Below are 23,095 nucleotides of genomic sequence, written 5' to 3'. Positions count from 1 at the left end.
TGGTCAGGGAGCATCAGGAACTGGCAGGTAGGAGCAGGCCAGCAGGTTTATAAAGAGTAGCCTTGTTTTGAGCAGAGTTCATACAGGAAGAAACATAGTCAAAGACATCTTTCCGTAGTGTGGGTCACCAGTAGTGACGAGCAATAAATTCCCGAGTTTTATGAACACCAGAGTGACCAGCCTGTTTGGAATTATGTCCCCAGTGAAGATTTTTTCTTCTGTCAGCAGGACAGACAAAAATATTTCCAGGAGGAAGTCCTTGAATTGCAGAGGGTTAACAGCAATAATTCTAGAAGGATCAATAAAATGTTGAGGATTCTCTTCAGAGTCGTTAGTCTCAAATGACTGGGACAAAGCAATGGCCTTAATGTTTTTGTCCGCAGGACGGAAATAAAGTAGGAATTTAAATCTGGCGAAAAACAGCGACTATCTGGCTTGACGAGGGTTCAGTAGTTGTGCAGACTGTAGATATGTCAGATTTTTGTGATCTGTGAAGATGATGATGGGATTAGCAGCCCCCTCCAGCAGGTGTCTCCATTCTTCTAAGGCCAACTTGACGGCGAGTAATTCTCGATCCCCAATAGAATAGTTGCTCTCTGCAGGAGAGAAGAGTTTGGAGAAAAATCCATATTATACTGCTTTACCCTTGGAATTCTTTTGAAACAGGAGTGCTCCAGCACCAATGGAAGAGGCGTCAACCTCCAATCAAAACTGTTGTGTCACATCAGGATGATGAAGAACGGAAGCAGAAGTGAAGGTGCTCTTGAGGTTGGAGAATACAGACTCTGCCTCAGGGGTCCAGCCCTTAGCGTTCACTCCCTTCTTGGTAAGAGCTGAGATGGGAGTAGTAAGTGATGAGAAATTTGGGATGTACTGACGATAAAAATTAGCGAATCCTATAAATATCTGTATGTCTCAGAGACCTTGAGGACGTGGCCACTCCAAGACAGACTTCACTTTCTCCGGATCCATTTGTAGACCATGATCAGAGATAATATAGCCCAGGAGGGGCAAAGAATTTCTTTTAAATACGCACTTCTCAAGTTTAGCGTATAAGCTGTTACCCCTTAAACGCGACTTGGCGGACATACTTCCGATGCGCCTTCAGATCAGGTGAAAAATCAAGATGTCGTCAAGATAAACACCCAGACATATAGAAGACATATAGGCCCCGCGTAAATCCTGCTTCGTGAAAATCTTGGCTTCACAAATCCTGTCGAAAAGCTCGGAGATAAGCGTCAGGGGGTACTTGTTCTTACCGTGATTAGGTTTAACCCACAGTAATCGATGCAAGGTCAGAGTGATTCATCTTTTTTTTTCATGAAGAAAAATCTGGCATCGGCTGGTGAAGAAGATTTTCTGATGTACCCCCTCTCCAGGTTCTCCTTGACATACTCTAAAATGGCCTGGATTTCAGGCAAGGAGAGAGGATAAACCTGTCCACGAGGAGATGAAGCTTCAGGGAGCAACTAAATAAGACAATCATAGGGACGATGAGGAGGAAGGACCTCTGCCTCTTTCTTGCTAAAGACATCCCCATAATTACCATATTGAGGAGGTAGTCCAGCAAGAGACAGAGGTAATGGAGAAAGAACAGGACGAACCTGAGGTAGACAGCAGTGAAGACATCGGGGACCCCATTGGAGGACCCCTCCGGAATTCCAATCAAGAACTGGAGCATGCTGGCGAAGCCACGGCAGTCCCAGCAGGAGGGGGTTTATAGCTTTGGATAGGACATAGAAAGTTATCAGTTCAGAGTGAAGGACTCCTATCTGTAGTCTCAGAGGTTTGGTGATAGACAGGATAGGGTCCGGCAAATTTTGTTCATTAACACAAGCGAGAGGTTTTTCTAGAGGAACAGTAGCCAAGTGGAGATGGTCTACTACGTCCTGCTGGATGAAGTTTGCAGCTGCTTCCGAATCCCAGTAAGCAGATACAGAGTGCGATCCTTCACCAGTGAAAATAGACACAGGAATAGAAAGTCTGGGAGAGAATTTGGTGGTCAAGGGAGATTCACCTAGGATTGCCTCTCCAATCAAGCCTAGGTGCTGGAGCTTCCCGGCTTTTGCGGGTATTGACACACAAAATGTCCCTTGTGGCCACAGTACAGGCATAACCCAGTCGAACGTCCGCATTGCCATTCCTAGTCGGACAGTTGGAGTTTGTCTACCTGCATAGGCTCCTCAGGAGGTGCAGCAGGACAGAGCAGTAGAGGCCTTTGAAATTTGGGTGCCAGTCCACAAGACCTCTTCTCCCGACGAACTTCCAAAGTGCGCTCTTGGATCCTCATATCGATCCGAAGTATTGCCAGAAGTATTAGGGCATCCAAGGTAGCAGGAAGCTCTCGAGCTCATCCTTTATATGAGAGGCCAGGCCCTGTCAGAAATTTGCCACTAAGGCCTCATTATTGTAAGCCAGCTCCACTGCCAGCGTACGGAAGGAGATGGCGTACTCCCCTACAGTTGATTACTGTTGATTGAGGGTCAGCAGTGAGGCAGCTGCAGAGGATGCTCAACTCGGTTCCTCAAACACTGTATGGAAAGTCTCTAGAAACAGTGGTGGATCAGAGAATTCCGGGCCCTCTCGTTACAAGATGGAGTTTGCCCATGCCAGGGCTTTGCCAGAGAGGAGAGAAATATATAAGTGACCTTGGCCTCATCTGAGGGGAAGAGAGGGGCACGTAACTTGAAGTGGATTGTTCACTGGTTGATGAAGCCTCTACAGGTCTTAGGATCCTGTCGTAAGGCGAGGAGGTAGAGGCAACAAAATTGCAAACCCAGGACTGGCAGGAGGGATAACAGGTGGTGGAGCAGCCAGAAGAGGCACAGAAGGAAGATCCAAATGAGTGATTATGGAATTTACGGCCTGTAGTAGATGATCCCGGCGTGCCCGGAGGTTTTGGGTTGGCCATCGGGATCCATGGCTTGAGCATACTGTCACGGCTATGGGGTATTTGTACCCACTAGGCCGCTCCTCTGTAGAGGAGTAGCAGCAGGCCAAACAACAGTCAATGATAGTCTTTAGGACAAGAGTATCTGGATAGAAGATTTGGCAGACACTTGGCGTGGCAGACACTTGGCACAGATGACCCTTAGCACAGATTACACTTGACACAGATGATGAACTCGAGTTCCGACACTAGATTTCGCACTGGAACAAACACAATTACTGAATACGGGATACAGGACACGGGAACACAGAATAGAGGATACAACTGAGGGACCCTTTGCAATAATGAACATGGGCAGACACAACAACGATCAGACAAGGAGGTAGAGGACTGAGTCCTTTTTTATAATGTAGGGTGCGTAGGGATATATGGACAGGGACGTCAGGGGCTCCCTATAGGAGCGGAATCCCTGGCCAGAGCGTCGGCCATGCTCTGGCTAAGGATTGCGTTGCTGGAGGAGCCACTGACGTCACTGTCCATATGTGGACAGTGAAGTCAAGGGCTTTCCCTAGACAGGAGTCATCAGTCAGAGAGCTTGCGAAGCTCTGGCCGGGGACTCCACAGTTGAAAGCCCTGACATTACTGTACATATATGAACAGTGCTGTCAAGGACTTACCTGGGCTCAGCGCTTAAAATAGCGCTGTGCCCGGGGAGTCCTCTTGTGAGGGCCAGGATAGTTGTTTTTTTTTATAATACAATTTTTTATTGTTGTTGATTTATACAACAAAATATTCCATATTACATAACACAAAAAAATAAGAAAATGTGCCGAGTTAACATTATATTAAACAAAAAATTATGTAGTACAGACACTATCCCAAAAGTCAATGCTGGAAAATCAATAGTTACCCCTAAAACCCTGGAAAATATCTCATGAGGATGGGAGAGAGAGAGAAAATAAATAAATAATAATAATAAAAAAAACAGAATAATAAAAGCATTACTCCTCAAACAACTACTAACACATTTTAACCCCTTCCCTGTTTGGCCACTTTTGACCTTCCTGACAGAGCCTAATTTTTCAAATCTGACGTTTCACTTTATGTGGTAATAACTTCGGAATGCTTTTACCTATCCAAGCGATTCTGAAATTGTTTTCTCGTGACATATTGGACTTTATGTTACTGGCAAAATTTGCTCGATACATTCAGTATTTAACCCTTTCAAGACCGAGCTCATTTTGACCTTCATGACCAGCCCCATTTTCTCAAATCTGACATGTGTCTCTTTATGTGGTAATAACTCTGGAATGCTTTTGCCTATCCAAGCGATTCTGAGATTGTTTTCTCGTGACATATTGTACTTTATGTTAGTGGAAAAATTTGGTCAATAAATTCATTGCTTATTTGTGAAAAACACCAAAATTTAGAGAAAATTTGCAAAAATTATGATTTTTCTCATTTTAAATGTCTCTGCTTGTAAAACAGATAGTAATACCACACAAAATAGTTACTATTTTATATATTCCATATGTCTACTTTATATTTGCATAGTTTTTTGAACATTATTTTATTTTTCTAGGACGTTACAACGTTTAGAACTTTAGCAGCAATTGCTCACATTTTCAAGAAAATTTCAAAAGGCTATTTTTACAGGGACCAGTTCAGTTCAGAAAGTTTCTTAACCCATTAGGCGCTTCACAGGAATTAAAGCAAAGTAGAGGTAAAATGTACACATTTTATTTTTTTTGCTGAAATTCATTTGTAATACATTTTTTTCTGTAACACAGAAGGTTTTACCCGAGAAATGCAACTTAATATTTATTGCCCAGATTCTGCAGTTTTTAGAAATATCCCACATGTGGCTCTAGTGTGATAATGGACTGAAATACCGGCCTCAGAAGCAAAGTAGCACCTAGTGGATTTTGGGGCCTCCTTTTTTTAGAATATATTTTAGGCACCATGTCAGGTTTGAAGAGGTCTTGTGGTGCCAAAACAGTGGAAATCACCCAAAAGTGAGGGGTATAGTTAGCATCTTGACCCCACAGGTATTTTGCTATATTTATTGGAGTTTGTCTGTGAAAGTAAAAATCTACTTTTTTTCTGAAAAAATATAAAAAAATATTATATTTGCAAGGAATAAAGATTAAAAAGCACCCCAGAACTTGTAAAGCTACTTCTCCCGATTACGCCAATACTCCATATGTGGTACTAAACTCCTGTTTGGACCCACGGCAGAGCTCAGAAGGGAAGGAGCGCCATTTGGATTTTGAAGCGCAGATTTTGCTGGATTGTTTTTCAGTTCCATGTCGCGTTTGCAACACCCTGAAGTAAGTAAAACAGTGGAATCCCCCCAAAACTGACCCCATTTTGAAGACTACACCCCTCAAGGAATTGTTCTAGGGGTATAGTTAGCATTTTGACCCCACAGTTTTTTGGCTGAATTCAGTGGAATTAGGCCGTGAAAATGAAAATCTACTTTTTTCTGAAAAAACATAGAAATGTTTAATTTTTACAATGAATAAAGGAGAAAAATTACCTCAAAATTTGTAAAGCAATTTGTCCTGATTACAGCAATATGCCATATGTGGCAATAGACTGCTGTTTGGACCCACGGCAGGACTCAGGAGGGAAGGAACAATATTTGGCTTTTGGAGCTCAAATTTAGCTAGAATGGTTTTCGGGTGTCATGTCGCATATGCAAAGCCCCTGAGGTACCAAAACAGTGGAAACCTCCCAAAAGTCCCTTTAGGAACGAGCGATCATTAGGTCGCTGGTACAATACACTGCAATACTAATGTATTGCAGTATAATGTCATTTTACAGGCTCCTGTAACAGCGCGATCGCTGTTCCTGTCCGTTAGTCCCGGGTGTCAGCTGTAATACACAGCGGACACCTGCAGAATATGAGTTTGTGCCACTGAAGACAAATACCTCATACAATGTTGAGCGGGTTCTCCCGGATATAAAATTTCATATATATGGACGTAAGCTGGTGTTTGGGCACGCTGTGGGGCTCAGAAGGGAGGGAACACCATTTGGCTTTTGGAGCGCAGATTTTGCTTGGTAACTGTTCTGTTTGGGGTTTTGCTGGTATTTCAGTTTATGATGTGGGGGTATATGTAAGCTGTGCGGGGTACATCAGGGCATAATAAGAGGGTATAATAATGGGGTACATAAATAATAATTCGCAGATATGTGGCCGGTGTCGCACTGATAAATGGCGCCCGATCTTATCCGCTTTTGGAACATTCTGCACATTTTGCATCGCCATATTCTGAGAGCCAGAACTTTTTAATTTTTTCTCCAACGGAGCTGTGTGAGGGCTTATTTGTTGCGGGACAATCTGTAATTTTCATTAGTACCATTTTAGGGTACATGTGATTTTTTTTTAATCACTTTTTATTAGATTTTTTTGGAAGCAAAGTGACAAAGAAACATAAATTCTGACAATGTTTTTTGTATTCTTTTTTTACAGTATTCACCGTACGGTATAAATGAGATTTTACTTTATTCTGCGGGTCGGTACGATTACGGCGATACCATATGTATATAGGTTTTTTATGTTTTGTGGCGATTGCGCAATAAAATCACTTTGATAAAATTATTTATTTTTTGTGTCACCATATTCTGAGAGCCATAATTTTATATTTTTCCGTCAAAAAAGCGGTGTAAGGGCTTGTTTTTTGCGGGACGGGTTGTAGTTTTTATTGGTACTATTTTGGGGTACATGCGACTTTTTGATCACTTTTTATTCTATATTTTAGGAGGGTTGATGACCAAAAAAAAGTGATTCTGACATTGTTTTTTAATTATTTTTTTTGCGGTGTTCACCGTGCGGGAAAAATAATATTATAGTTTTATAGTTTGGGTCGTTACGAACGCGGTGATACCAAATATGTGTACTTTTTTTTAACATTTTCATTTTTTTCCTATAATAAAAGACTTATTATAGGATAAAAAGCAATCTTTTTTTTTGTAACTTTTATAACTTGTTTTTACACTTTTATAAAACTTTTTTATTACTTTATTTTTTACTTTTTACTTGTTTTACTTGAAGCCTGGCAGCACTGATCGCTGCTATAATACATTACACTACCTAGGTAGTGTAACGTATTATACACTGTCAGTGTGACGCTGAGAGTCACACTGACAGGAAGCATATGAGAACAAGCATCCGGCTGGTTCTCATAGGCTGCTGTGCATGGCAGACCCGGGGGCTGTTATATGGCCCCCAATTCTGCCGTATAACCTACTGCAGCACCCGCAATCGGTCCCCGGGAAAGTTTGTTGTAGCAACAAACTTTCCAGTTTGTTATAGCAACAAACTTTCCAGTTCGTTGCTACAACACACTTTCCCTGCGATCACATGACCGGGACCTGAACTAATCAGGTCCCGATCATATCTCCTGGACCAGAGGCAGGTGATAACAGCGCGATCCGGGTGTCAGCGCTACTCTGAGACACCCGGATCGCGCTTTTAACACCCACCGTGAATTCACGTCGGCACTGCACAGAGCCCAGCAAGTGCCGACGTGAATATACAGTGGGCGGTCGGGAAGCTGTTAATTGTGAAAAACATCAAAATTTAGCGAAAAATTCAAAAAATTACCATTTTTCTAAATTTGAATGTATCTGCTTATAAGACAGGCAGTTATACCACACAAAATTGTTGCTAATTAACATTCCCCATATGTTTACTTTAGATTGGCATCATTTTTTGAACGTCCTTTTATTTTTCTAGGATGTTGCGAGGCTTAGAACTTTAGCTGAAATTTCCCACATTTTCAAGAAAATTTCAAAAGGCTATTTTTACACGGGCCAGCTCAGTTGTGAAGTGGCTTTGAGGAACTTATATATTAGAAACCCCCAATAAGTCACCCCATTTTAACAACTTCACCCCTCAAAGTATTCAAAACAGCATTTAGAAAGTTTCTTAACCCTTTAGACGTTTCACAGGAATTAAAGCAGTGTAGAGGTGAAACTTACAAATTTCCTTTTTTTTTTTCTTTGCAGAAATTCATTTTTAATTAATTTTTTGGGTAAAACAGAACGTTTTACCAGAGAAATGCAACGCAAAATGTATTGCCCTGATTCTGCAGTTTTAGGAAACATCCCACATGTGGCCCTAGTCTTCTAATGGACTGAAGCACCAGCCTCAGAAGCAAAGGAGCACCTAGTGGATATTGGAGAATATATTTTAGGCACCATGTCAGGTTTGAAGGGCTCTTTTGGTGAAAAACAGTAGAAAACCCCACAAGTGAACCCATTTTCAAAACTACACCCATTGAGGAAATTATCTAGAGGTATAGTGAGAATTTTGACCCCACAGGTTTTTTGCAGAAATGATTGGAAGTAGGCCGTGAAAATGAAAATCGATATTTTTTCAAAGAAAATGTAGGTTTAGCTAATTTTTTCTCATTTCCACAAGGACTAAAGGAGAAAAAACACCCAAAATTTGTAAAGCAATTTCTCCCGAGTAAAACAATACCCCACATGTGGTCATAAATGGCTGTTTGGACACACGGCAGGGCTTAGACGGGAATGAGCGCCATTTGGCTTTTGGAGCTCAAATTTAGCAGGAATGTTTTGCGGAAGCCATGTCGCATTTGCAAAGCCCCTGAAGAGACAAAACAGTGGAAACTACACCCCTTGAGAAATTCATCTAGTGATGTAGTGAGCATTTTGACCCCACAGGCGTTTCATAGATTTTATTACCATTGGGCAGTGAAAATAAAAACAATCCCTTTTCTTCAATAAGACGCAGCTTTGGCTCAAAATTTTTAATTTTCTCAACAAATGTTAGCGTATCCCAAGTCTATCTTGCAAATGGTCCCTTAGTGTTACCGGTTCCAGTTATTACCCGTGCCCTGTTACCTGTTCCTGTATCCCGTGCTGTGTTCTTGTTCCTGTGCCTACTAGTGTTGGAGTCGTGTCTTCTGCAACTGCTGTCGTTTGCCACATCCTGTGTCGTCTGCCATGTTCTGTGTCATCTGCCACGTCCAGCATGATCCGCCACGTCTTGTTCCGTGTCTTCTTCCTGTGATGTTCCTGTGCTGCACCTGCTGTCATCTGCTACGTCTGGCGTAACCTGCTGCACCCACCTGTATCTGTGCCAAAGCCTCGGCCACTGTCTGGACTATTCAGGTACCCTTTTGCGGGACTTTGTATTGCTGGGGTGCTCTGTGGTTTGGCCAGCTGCCTCCCCGCTACGGCGTTGTGGCCTAGTTGGTCCACATACCCACAGACCGTGACACCAGGTGATCAAAAAACTGCAATTCTTGCATAGTTTTTCTTGGTTTTATTTTATACAGCGATCATCATGCGTTATAAATTTAATCTTAACTTTATTCTGCGGGTCAGTCTCATTCTGGCGATACTAAATTTATAGCCCTTTTTTATGATTTACAGCTTTTTGCACAATAAAATTACTTTTGTAAAAATAATGTATTTTTTCTGTCGCCAAGTTGTGAGAACCATAACGGTTTAATTTTTCATTGACGGAGCTGTATGAGGGCTTGTTTTTTGCAAGACGAGCTATAGTTTTCATAGGTACCATTTTTGGATACATGCGACTTTTTGATCACTTTTTATTCCTGTATTTGTAGGGCAAAGTTACAAAAAAACAGAAATTCTGGTATAGTTTTTTAAGTTTTGTTTTCTACGCCATTTACCGCGTGGAATAAATAACAATATTTTTATAGTTCATGCCGTTACGGTCGCGGTGATACCAAATATGTATTGTTTATTTTGTTTTTTCAATAATAAAGGACTTAATAGGTGAAAAGGGCGATTGTAATTTAATTTATTACTTGAAACTTTTATTATATGTTTTACAACTGTTTTTTCACTTATTTTTTTACCCTTTTTTTTAAGTCCCACTAGGGGACTTGAAGGTCCAATGTTTTTTTCCCCCTAATACCTATGTAGTGCAATGTATTAGATCTGTCAGTCATTCACTGACAGCAAGCCTAATCGGCTTCCGTAATGGCAGAGAAAGAGGCCATTGTTAGGCCTCCTGTTGCCATAGCAGCAGTCGGCAGCCCTGATTGCATGGTAGGGCTGCCGATCTGCCAGCAACCTCTAAAATGCAGCGATCGCTTTAGATTGCTGCATCTAAGGGGTTAATGGCAAGGATCGGAGCTAGCTCCTGTTCCTGCCATTATAGGTGGATGTGCTCTGCTGTTTACAAACATACAAACACGCAGCCGCGCACCATATGATCATGACACACGGAGCTGTCAAGTACGCTCGTGTAAATCCTCCCTTAGTATGGGGGTTCCTCATCCGCCATATATCAAGCCAGCCCAATTCAGATGTTAAACGTATTGACTTAGTTGTTGACCTATGTGATCAGGGCCGGATTATAATAAGGGCAATCTGGGCAAGTGCCCGGGGCCCCGGTTCTCCCGTAACGGCTGTTAAAATTACAGCCAGCTCAGAGAACCGGAATGAAGCGGGATATCTCACCCAACCAGTGGCATAGCTATAGGCGTTGCAGCGGTCGCAATTACGATCGGGCCCCGAAGCCAGGGGCCGCACTACATCAATAAAAAGTTACTATAGTAACTGGGGCCGGCACCCCTGTTACTATAATAACTACAGTACTTACCTTCCTGCTTCCGGAGTGCAGCGGAGGTCCTAACGTCACAGCGCTGTGCGCAGCGTATGAGGTCACAACGCTATGCGCCGCGCACAGCATCCTGATCCTGGATAGAGTCAGGACTTCCGCTGCAGCTGAAGAGGAGGGTAAGTTTAATATCGCTGTCTGCTGAAACCGATTGGCGGGGCCCAACTCCCGGTAACCCACCAATCAGCTGTTTTGAAGGGGCCGCAGCGCTCGTACGACAGCTGCTTCCCCTTCATTCCGGTCACTTGCTCACATTGTTAATCCGTGTTGGCGATTCACAGTGTGAGTAAGTAAGGGAAATGAAGGGGAAGCAGCTGTCGTACGAGCGCTGAGGCCCCTTCAAAACAGCTGATTGGCGAGTTCCCGGGAGTCGGACCCTGACCCATCAGCTATTGATGGCCTATCCTGAAAATAGTCCATCAATGTTTAGGGACTGGACAACCCCTTTAAGCCTACGATGTGGCAGGCTTAAAGGGCACATGAGACGGGATCACAGATTGTATGATGCTGTCTGCTGGGCCCTGTATCTAAGCCAATCACATGGTAGGCTTAGATACATGGCCCATGTGTGATCCTGTCTGATGGGCCCTGTATATAAGCCTACCACATGGTAGGCTTAGATAACAGGGTCCAGCAGACAGTAATCTTATACTGTATAAGATTACTGTCTGCTGGACCCTATATCTAAGCCTACCTTGACAGACAGTATCACACATGGGCCCTGTATCTAAGCCTAACACATGTATTACTAATTGTTTTTTTTGTGTTTATGTTTTCTTACAGGTTCGGTCGTTGGAGTACGTCGGATTCGAGGACTACTTCGATGACGGCTTTTTTTTATTATCAATAAAATGGTTAATGAGGAATGTGTGGAGGGGTTTTATTTCAATAATATATTTTTTCTATGTCTTCTTTTTTTTTTTAAACTTTATTATTACCGCCTTAGTAATGGCCGCCGGCTGACTGACAGCGTCCATTACTAAGGCGGGGCTTACTGTTAGCCGGTGCAGAGGCTAACCCTAACCCCCATTATTACCCCGGTATCCACCGCCACCAGGGGTGCTGGGAAGAGCCGGGTACGATCCAGTACCTGACCATCTGTAGTGATGTTCGGGCAATGGGGCGGCCGCAGGCTGGTATTATCAGGCTGGAAACAGCGGCCCTTCCCCCTTGGTAATACTAACCTGCTGCTGCTTTATTGTATCTGGCTGGTTATGAAAAATGGGGGGGACCCCACATCATTTAAAAAAATAAAAATAAATTGGAAAGAACGATGTGGGGTCCCCCCCAATCTTCATAACCAGCAAGATACAACAACAGCAGCAGCCTAGCATTACCAGGGTGGGGAGGGCCACGGTTTTTGACCTTCCTCAGCCTAATAATACCAACCTGCAGCTGCCCCGGTGCCCGACCCTCACTACAGATGGCCGGATACTGGTTCGTACCTGGCTCTTCCCAGTACCCCTTGTGGCGGTGGGTACCGGGGTAATGATGGGGGTTAGAGTTAGCCTCTGCACCTGCTAACATTAAGCTTCGCCTTAGTTATGGACGTTGTCAATCAGTCAGCGGCCATTACTAAGGCGGTAATAATAAAGTTTAAAAAAATACAAGGACATAGAAAAATATTTTATTGAAATAAAAAAACCACACACAACCCCCATTAACAATTTTGATGAGAATAAAAAAAACGCTGTCATTGAAGTAGTCCTCGAATGCGACGTAGTCCAACAACCGAATCTGTAAAATAACACACACACACAAAAATAATTAGTAACACATAAAAAAGCAAAACAATTCTTATACTTACCTTTCCTGGGTCCAGCGCTGGAACCACAATGTCAGGGAGCTGATCCCTATTTCTAATCCTATCATGCGTAATACTGTCTGTTGAGCTACTGTATCTAATCCCATAATGTGTGATACTGTCTGCTGAGCCACTCTATCTAATTCTATCCATAGTTTATAGGGTCGTAGTGCTATAGATATGCTGTCTCCTATACACACACATACACACACATACACACACACACACACACACACACACACACACACACACACACATATATATTCAGGAGCACAGTGTATAGTACTATTATATTCAGCACAGTGTATGGTGCTATTATATTCAGGGGCGCAGTGTATAGTACTATTATATTCAGGGGCGCAGTGTGTGGTACTATTATATTCAGGAGCACAGTGTATAGTACTATTATATTCAGGGGCGAAGTGTGTAGTACTATTATATTCAGAATTACAGTGTATAGTGCAATTATATTCAGGAGTACAGTGTATAGTACTATTATATTCAGGGGCGCAGTGTATAGTACTATTATATTCAGGAACGCAGTGTATAGTACAATTATATTCAGGAGTACAGTGTATAGTACTATTATATTCAGGGGCGCAGTATATAGTACTATTATATTCAGGAGCGCAGTGTATAGTACTATTATATTCAGGGGCGCAGTGTATAGTACTATTATATTCTGGGGTGCAGTGTATGGTACTATTATATTCAGGGGCACAGTGTATAGTACTATTATATTCAGGGGAGCAGTGTATAATACTATTATATTCAGGAGTACAGTGTATAGTACTATTATATTCATTGTATGATACTATTATATTTAGGGGCATAGAGTGTGGCATCATGAGAATTTTAACTTCGTTTACAAGTGCGGAAATGTTGGAAAAGTGAGGAGCTGAAGATTGTGAACTGCAGAAATGAGCCATGCCCGAGAGTAGTCATCATTGAGGTCTGGACCGGGTGGAGAAGAAAAGAGAAAAAGAACGAAAAATAATCTGAGACGTCACCTGTGAGTCACTCAATTTAATATTTATTCTCCCTGTGACTGATCAGTACTGTAGTTGTAGTCACTGTATGATCTGCAGCGAGATGACGGATGGTAGCGTTCTTTTATGTTAAACAGCAACTCCCAGCATATCCTAACCATTGTTCAGGCTATACAGGGAGCTGTCGCTTTATGTCGTACAAATTTATACAGCAGGGGTTAAACTGAATTTGCAAATGATCTCTTTACTGAACTGTATTTGTTCTGGTGCTGTATATATGTACTGAGCTTTGTTCTGGTGCTGTATATATGTACTGAGCTTGGTTCTAGTGCTGTATATATGTACTGAGCTTGGTTCTGGGGCTGTATATATGTACTGAGTGTAACGTCCGTGGTCGCTGACCACAAACTCCTTCCATCCAGTCGACGTCCTTCTCTCAAGAGATGTCTGCACATACGGCCGTCCTGCTCCACAGTGACCACCAGGGTGCACTCACGAGCTCAGTCCAGACTTAAGAAGCCAGAGCGCACGCATGTTGGAGATTGAGCTAATTGCTACCGGAGCACCCTGGGCTATAAGAAGGTTCCAGCCCCATCCTCCCACACCTGAGCGTTGTTGTAATGACAGGGATAGGGAAACAGACAAGTGCGCCCTAAACTACCCGCCACTCAGTCCCTGCCTACTTGCAACGACCCGCCCTAGGCAACGGGGTACAACTGGGCGACGGTCCCTACACTCAATAAGTGCAAGACAGACAACCAGACAAGAAAACACAGAACAAAGGGAAACGGGGCAGTTGCCCACGGCAACACCGTCAGCAACAAGAGGAGTAAACGAGCCGAGTCAAACCAGGAGAGTACGAGGTACCAAACGCAGAGCAGGAGAGTAGTGAACAAGCTGAGTCAAACCAGGAGTGTACGAGGTACCAAACGCAGAGCAGAAGAGTAGTCAGTAAGCCAGGGTCAATACGAAGCAGGGACAAGTAGTTCAAGAAGCTGCAGCAGGGCCAGGAAACCAACAGAGAAGAATCAGAAGCAAGGAGGAACAGGAAAGGCAGGTATAAATAGACAGGGGGCGGGAGCTAGCTCCGTCTGGCCAGGCTGTGATAGGCTCTCCCACTCCTAAGCCTGCCATCCTGAGTGGTGGAAGATGGAGTCAGTCTCACAGACATAGAAGCAGGTGCAGACTGATTACCTATGGGCGTAGATACAGAAGCTGTGCCTGGCAGATCCTTAACAGTACCCCCCCTTTTATGAGGGGCCACCGGACCCTTTCTAGATGGACCTGGTTTATTGGGGAAACGAAGGTGGAACCTCCTGACCAATACCCCAGCGTGAACATCCCGGGCGGGTACCCAAGTCCTCTCCTCAGGCCCGTATCCTCTCCAATGGACCAGGTACTGGAGGGAGCCTTGGACCATCTTGCTGTCCACAATCTTGGCCACCTCGAATTCTACACCCTCAGGGGTGAGAACGGGGACAGGAGGTTTACTCGAGGGAGCCAAGGACGGGGAGCAGCATTTAAGGAGGGAGGCATGAAACACGTGATGTACTCGAAAAGATGGGGGCAACTCCAGTCGGAAGGAGACAGGATTGAGGACTTCAATGACCTTGTACAGCCCTATAAACCGGGGAGCAAACTTCTTGGACGGGACTTTAAGGTGCAAGTTCTTTGACGATAGCCACACCAGATCCCTGACCATAAATAAGGGGTTAGCAGAACGTCTTCTATCTGCCTGAGTTTTTTGTATGCTCTGGGACGCCTCTAGGTTCTTCTGAACCTGGGCCCAGACTGTGCACAGTTCCCGATGAACGAGCTCTACCTCGGGATTGTTGGAACTACCAGGTGAAACGGAGGAGAACCATGGATTAAACCCAAAATTACAGAAAAAGGGGGAGACCCCTGATAAGTTACTGACCCGGTTATTAAGGGAAAATTCGGCGAGGGGAATGAATGAGACCCAATCATATTGACAGTCAGAGATAAAACAGCTTAAATATTGTTCTAGAGACTGATTAGTCCTCTCGGTTTGGCCATTAGTTTCAGGATGGAAGGCAGAGGAGAAGGACAAATTAATCTCCAACTTTTTACAGAAGGCTCTCCAAAACAATGAAACAAATTGTACCCCTCTGTCAGAAACAATATTGACAGGGACCCCATGGAGACGCAGGATGTGTTTGACAAACAAGGTAGCTAACGTCTTAGCATTGGGTAGTTTTTTGAGGGACACAAAGTGGCACATCTTACTGAAGCGGTCTACTACAACCCACACCACCGACTTGCCTTGAGATGGAGGCAAATCGGTGATATTATCCATGGAGATATGGGTCCAAGTATGTAATGACAGGGATAGGGAAACAGACAAGTGCGCCCTAAACTACCCGCTACTCAGTCCCTGCCTACTTGCAACGACCCACCCTAGGCGACGGGGTACAATTGGGCGACAGTCCCTACACTCAATAAGTGCACGACAGACAACCAGACAAGGAAACACAGAACAAAGGGAAACGGGGCAGATGCCCACGGCAACACCGTGAGCAACAAGAGGAGTAAACGAGCCGAGTCAAACCAGGAGAGTACGAGGTGCCAAACGCAGAGCAGGAGAGTAGTGAACAAGCCGAGTCAAACAAGGAGTGTACGAGGTACCAAACGCAGAGCAGAAGAGTAGTCAGTAAGCCAGGGTCAATACGAAGCAGGGACAAGTAGTTCAAGAATCTGCAGCAGGGCAAGGAAACCAACAGAGAAGAATCACTAGCAAGGAGGAACAGGAAAGGCAGGTATAAATAGACAGAGGGCGGGAGCTAGCTCCGTCTGGCCAGACTGTGATAGGCTCTCCTACTCCTAAGCCTGCCATCCTGAGTGGTGGAAGATGGAGTCAGTCTCACAGACATAGAAGCAGGTGCAGACTGATTACCTATGGGCGTGGATACAGAAGCTGTGCCTGGCAGATCCTTAACAGTTGTTGTATTCCAAGTTTGTCTTGCAAATGGTCCCCTAGTATTTCCTGCTCCCAGTGTTCCCTGTTCCTGTATCCTGTAACCTGTATCCTGATCTAGTGCCGTGCTGAGCTGTAGCCGTGCTGTGCTGTATACCACGCCTGTCCTGCTTCTCCACGCCTGACGTCTACCTGCTGCCTAGTTCCTGCCTAGCCTGCCTTGCTACTGTCCGAGCTGCCACAGGTACCCTACAGTATATGAACTATAGACTCTGACCTGCGCCCTGTTGGCCAGCTGCTATACCGCCAAGGTGGTACGGCCCAGTGGGTCCACGAACCCTAAGTGACAGCTTGCCCCTTCACATTGTGTCCGATGGGTCGTTCAGTTTACCTCAAAGTTCTGGAGAGCCCTCTGTAAACTCCTGGATGTCAGTTTGGACTTTTCCTCAGCCTATCATCCCCAGTCCAAAGTCAAGAGGATCAACCAGATCATGGAGAATTATCTCCGCCACTTCATCTTCTTACAGCATGGTAACTGGGTACACCTTCTTCCATTGGCCGAGTTCTCGTACAACAACCACACAAGCGAGTCCTCCACTTCCACTCCGTTTTACATTGTGTACAGTCAACATCCAGGTCCTTTTGAGATTCTGCAACAGATAAAACCTGTCTCCTATAAACTGCGGCTGCCTCCTACCCTCAGAATCCCCAACTCCTTTCATGTGTCCCTCCTGAAACCAGTGGTCTTAAACCGCTACAGCAAGACCTCCAGTTCCACAGTTGCTCCTAGCGGTTCTTCTGATGTGTTTGAGGTGAGGGAGATCCTGGACTGCAAAAGGGTAGGAGGAAGGACTTTCTATTTGGTGGACTGGAGAGGGTTTGTTCCTGAGAAGAGGTCCTGGGAGCCGGAGGAGAACCTCGATGCCCCTGCTCTCGTTAAGAAGTTCCTCTCTCGCTCTGGCCCCAAGAAGAGGGGGCGTAAGAGGGGGGATACTGTAGCGTCCATGGCAGCGGACCGTCGGGTTTACGCACCTCCTGACGCCCGCAGCCATGGATCAGTGAGTGCTGGTCCCCATCTCCTTCCTAGGAGACGCCAGCGCTCACTTCCGCTCTGGTCTGCTGTGTCCAGTAGGGTGCAATCATCATCATCATCATCAACTCACATGATTTTCTGGACTATAAGAGGGCCCCTACCCTTCTGATCCTTGCCTGAGCATTGTTAGTGTATCCCAAGTCTGTCTTGCAAATGGTCCCTTAGTGCTTCCCGTTCCAGTTGTTACCCGTGCCCTGTTACCTGTTCCTGTATCCCGAGCTGTGTTCTTGTTCCTGTGCCTACTAGTGTTGGAGTCGTGTCTACTGCACCTCGTCCTGTGTCATCTGCCACATCCTGTGTCATCTGCCACGTCCAGTATCATCTTCCACATCCAGTGTGATTCGCCACGTCTGGCGCAACCTGCGGCACCTGCTGTCATTCGCCACGTCTGCCATTACCTGCTGCACTCACCTCCATCCGTGCCAGAGCTGCGGCCACTGTCTGGACTACCCAGGTACCCTAGTGTTGGACCTTGTATTACTGGGATGCTCTGTTGTTTTGCCAGCTGCCTCCCCGCTACGGCGGTGCGGACTAGTAGGTCCACATACCGACAAACCGTGACAATGTGTACACTATGTCAGCATTATTTCTGTGTGCAGTTTTGTGGCATAATTCATGTGAATAGGGTGGTGGCATTATTTAAATGCTTTATTATGAGGGCACTGATGGCATCTAGAGGTGTGCATGTCCAAGTGTATCTGTGGTTGCACGTGCATGCACATATCAATGCCGATGAAACCCCTCTCTCTTGACATAATCCCGTATCCTGATCCTGTAGGTTTCTGTTTTTTTTCACGGAAACAAATGTTCTGCAGACTGCACTTTTGCTTCCGTCAAAAATAAAACAGAACAAAACAACAACTGAAACAAAAGAATTACCATTGAAATCAATAGTAATTCTAACGGAGACGTTGCTTTCTGTTTAATCTTCCTCTGACGGAAGAGAGGTAAACGTATACTAACGCTAGTGTGAACTTAGCCTTACTGTGGTGTACAATAAAATATTACCTTTATTGAAAAATTTCTAAAGATAACGAACGTTTAGAATTATTACAAATATCCTACCATATACACATAATGGGAGGATATTTTAATCAAGACTATTTACAAGGTTGCTTGTTTGATTGAAGTAGCAATAATAATAATAATAATAATAATAATAATATTAATAATAATAATAATAATATTAATAAAAGAATAGATGCAAAAGTGCACATAGGCCTTAACCCCTTCCCGCACCTTGACGTTAATGCACTTCGCGCACCTTGACGAGCAGTAATGTCAGTGCTTTGACAGTTAACCGCCGCGCGGCGCTACACCGCAGCGGCGGCTAACTGTGCAGGGTGTCTGCCCTGCATTCCCCGTTGCCGATCAGCGGCCCATCGCCGCTGATTTTGGCAGTTAACCCCTTAATTGCGGCGTTCGATTTTGAACGCCACAATTAAGGTGTTTAGTGCCGATCGGCAGCCCCCATGTGATGGTACCCATGGCAACCGGACGCCAGACAATGGCTTCCGGGCTGCCATGTACAGAAGCCTATGAGGACCACCCGGAGGCTTCCTGTCAGTGTGACTGTTACGTCACAATGACAGATGGAATGCATTACACTACGTGTGTAGTGTAATGTATTCCAGCAGCGATCAGAGCTGCAAGTCTAAGTGTCCCCTAGTGGGACAAGTGAAAAAAGAATAAAAATGTTTTAAAAAAAGTGTAAAAATAAAAGTTAGAAGTGATATAAACAAGAACAGCTTTTTTTCCTATAATAAGTCTTTTATTATAGGAAAAAAAATGAACACGTAAAAAAAAAGTACACATATTTGGTATCACCGCGTTCGTAACGACCCCAACTATAAAACTATAATATTATTTTTCCCGCACGGTGAACACCGCAAAAAAATTAACGAAAAACAATGCCTGAATCACTATTTTTTGGTCACCACCCCTCCCAAAATATACAATAAAAAGTGATCAAAAAGTCGCATGTACGCCAAAATAGTACCGATACAAACTACAACCCGTCCCGCAAAAAACAATCCCTTACACAGCTTTTTTTGACTGATAAATAAACACTTATGGCTCTCAGAATATGGTGACACAAAAAATAAATTATTTTCTAAATAAGTTATTTTATTGCGCAAATGCTGCAATACATAAAAAAACGATATACATATGGTATCGCCGTAAACGTACCGACACACAGAATAAAATATAATGGTCATTTATAGCCCAGGGTGAACGCTGTAAAAAAAATAAAAATAAATCATTGTCAGAATTTATGGTTTTTGGTCACCTGGCTTGCCGAAAAATGATATAAAAAGTGATCAAAAAAATGGCATGTACCCCAAAATGGTACCAATGTAATCTACAGATTGTCCCGCAAAGAATAAGCCCTCACACGGCTCCGGTGGTGAAAAAATAAAAAAAGTTCTGGTTCCCAGAATACGGCGATGCAAAATGTTAAGTGTTCCAAAAGCGGATAAGATCAGGCGCCATTTATAAGTGCCACACATGGCCACATATCTGCGGATTATTATTTATTTACCGCATTATTATACCCTCTTATTATGCCCCTGATGTACTCTGTCTACATGTACCCCCACATTATAAACTGAAATACCAGCAAAACGCCAGAGCTACTACCAAGCAAAATCTGCGCTCCAAAAGTCAAATGGCGTCCCTCGCTTCTGTGGCACAAACTGGGCACAACATATAGTGCACTAAAATGGCACATCAGTGGAAAATTTTAATTTTTACTCTGCACCATCCACTGCACATTAAAACCTTCGCGCACCACGACTTAATAGCATGTCGTGGTGTGGGGGTGATATATGGAGCGTCTCATGCGCTGAGCCCGCGCCATACGCTGCGGGTGTCAGCTGTGCATTACAGCTGATACCCGGGACTAACGGACAGAAACAGCGAACACGCTGTTACAGGTGCCTGTAAAAATGACAATATACTGCAATACATTAGTATTGCAGTGTAATCTACGAGTGATCTAACGATCGCTGGTTCAAGTCTCCTAGGGGGACTAATAAAATATGTAAAAACAAAAGTAAATAGTTATTATTAGTGGAAAAAATTAAATAAATATTTAAAGTCCAAAAAGAAACCGTTTTCAAATTTTTTCTCTAAAGTAATGTAAAAAAAATAATACACAAAATTGGTATCGCTGCGTCCGTAAAAGTCCAAGCTATTACAATGTAGCATTATTGAACTCGCACGGTGAACGCCGTGAAAAATAAAGAATTTTAAACGACAAAATCACAGTTTTTTGGTCGCCTTCGCTCTACGCAAAAAATAAGCCCTCACACCACTCTATTGACGGAAATAAAAAAAAGTTGTGGCTCTCGGAAAGCGGGGAGGAAAAACGTAAAAGAAAAAGCAAACATGGTTCAGTTCGGAAAGGGTTAATTACTTTCTAATGAAAAAACATTTATGACCACATGTGGGGTATAGCCGTACTTGGGAGAAATTGCTTTACAAATGTTGGGGAGCATTTTCTCCTTTATCCTTTGTGAAATTGAAAAAATGCAACATTTTAGTGGAAATAATGTTGATATTAATTTTCACGGCCTAATTCTAATAAATTCTGCAAAAGACGTGTGAAGCCTAAATGCTCACTATACCCCTAGATAGATTCCTTAAGTGGTGTAGTTTCTCAAATGGGGTTACTTTTGGGGGGCTTCCACTGTTTCGGTCTCTCAGTGGCTTTGCAAATTCGACATGACACCCAAAAACTATTCCAGCTAAATTTGAGCTCCAAAAGCCAAATAGCGCTCCTTCCGTTCTAAGCCCCGGTGTGGGTCCAAACAGCAGTTAATTACCACATATGGGGTATTTACGTAATCAGGAGAAATTGCTTTACAAATGCTGGAGTGCTTTTTCTCCTTTATTCCTTGTAAAAATTAAAAATGTTCTTACAGAAAAAAAGTAGATTTTTACCTTTACAGACTAATTCCAATGAATTCAGCAAAACAACTGTGGAGTCAAAATGCTAACTTTACCCCTAAAAAAATTACTTGAGGGGTGTAGTTTCCAAAGTGGGGTCACTATTGGGGGATTTCCAAGGTTTTCATCCCTCCAGTGCAGTGCAAACGCGACACGGCACTGAAAACTATTCCAGCAAAATCAGAAATCCAAAATCCAAATGGTGCTCCTTCTCTTCTGAGGCCTGCTGTGGGTCCAAACAGCAGTTTATTACCACATATGGGGTATTGCTATAATCGGAAGAAATTGCTTTACATATGTTGGGGTGTTTTTTGTACTTTATTCCTTGCAAAAATTAAAAATGTCTTCGTTTTTTCACAAAAAAAGCAGATTTTCATCTTCACATACTAATTCAAATAAATTTAGCAAACAAACTGTGGGTTCAAAATCCTAACTATACACATAGATAAATTCCTTGAGGGGTATAGTTTCCAAAATGGAGTCACTTTTGGGGGGTTTCCACTGTTTTGGAACCACAAGACCTCTTCAAACCTGACATGGTGCCTAAAATATATTCTAAAAAAAGGAGGCCCCCAAAATCCACTAGGTGCTCCTTTGCTTCTGAGGCCTGTGTTTCAGTCCATTACCGCACTAGGGCCACATGTGGGATATTTCTAAAAACTGCAGAATCTGGGCAATAAATATTGAGTTGCATTGCTTGGGTAAAATCTTCTGTGGTACAGAAAAAATTTATTACAAATGAATTTTCGAAAAAAAAAAAATGACATTTTGTAAATTTCACCTCTACTTTGCTTTAATTCCTGTGAAACACCTAAAGGGTTAAAACACTTTCTGAATGCTGTTTTGAATACTTTGAGGGATGCCGTTTTCAAAATGGGGGATTTATGGGGACTTTCTAATATATAGGGCCCTCAAAGCCACTTCAGAACTGAACTGGTCCCTGAAAAAATAGGCTTTTGAAATTTTCTTAAAAATATGAGAAATTGCTGCTAAAGTCTTATAACGTCCTAGAAAAATAAAAGAATGTTCAAAAAACGATGCAAACATAAAGTAGACCTATGGGAAATATAAACTAGTAAGTATTTTGTGTGGTATTACGATCTGTTTTACAAGTAGATACATTTAAATTTAGAAAAATGCTAATTTTTGCTAATTTTCTCTAAATCTTGGTGTTTTTTTACAAATCAATATTGAATTTATCGACCACATTTTTTCCCTACCATAAAATACAATATGTCACGAGAAAACAATCTCAGAATAACTTGGATAGGCAAAATCATTCCGGAATTATTATCACATAAAGTGACACATGTCAGATTTGTAAAATCGGCTTCGTCCTGAAGGCCAAAACACGCTCAGTCCTGAAGGGGTTAAGGAACAAGGAGATTTTTTTTATTTTTGCATCATTTCATTCCGTTAGCCATAACTTTTTTATTTTTAAGGCCTGGTAGATAATTGTAGTCATAATTTTCAGGTAAATATATGGTAGTTTAATTTATGTGAATTTTTTATAATTGCGAAATGCATAAAAATAACAATCCGCCATTGTATTTTTCATTTATTTTACGGTGTTCATGATTAGCCTTAATTCATACCATAACGTTATTATACAGGTTATTACAGATACGGGGATACAGTACATAATATCTATACCTTGATTTTTAAATAATAATAAATGAAAATAAATTAATAAATGAAATAAAAATGATTTATTTAACCCCTTGCTGATATTTGACGTAAATGTGTGTGATGTTCGGCATCTGCATCCCGCAAATTGCCATAACTGTATGGCACGCTAACGGC

Source organism: Rhinoderma darwinii, chromosome 1 (assembly GCF_050947455.1).
Source record: "Rhinoderma darwinii isolate aRhiDar2 chromosome 1, aRhiDar2.hap1, whole genome shotgun sequence".
NCBI lineage: Eukaryota > Metazoa > Chordata > Amphibia > Anura > Rhinodermatidae > Rhinoderma > Rhinoderma darwinii.
Note: the sequence above shows the minus strand (reverse complement) of the source record.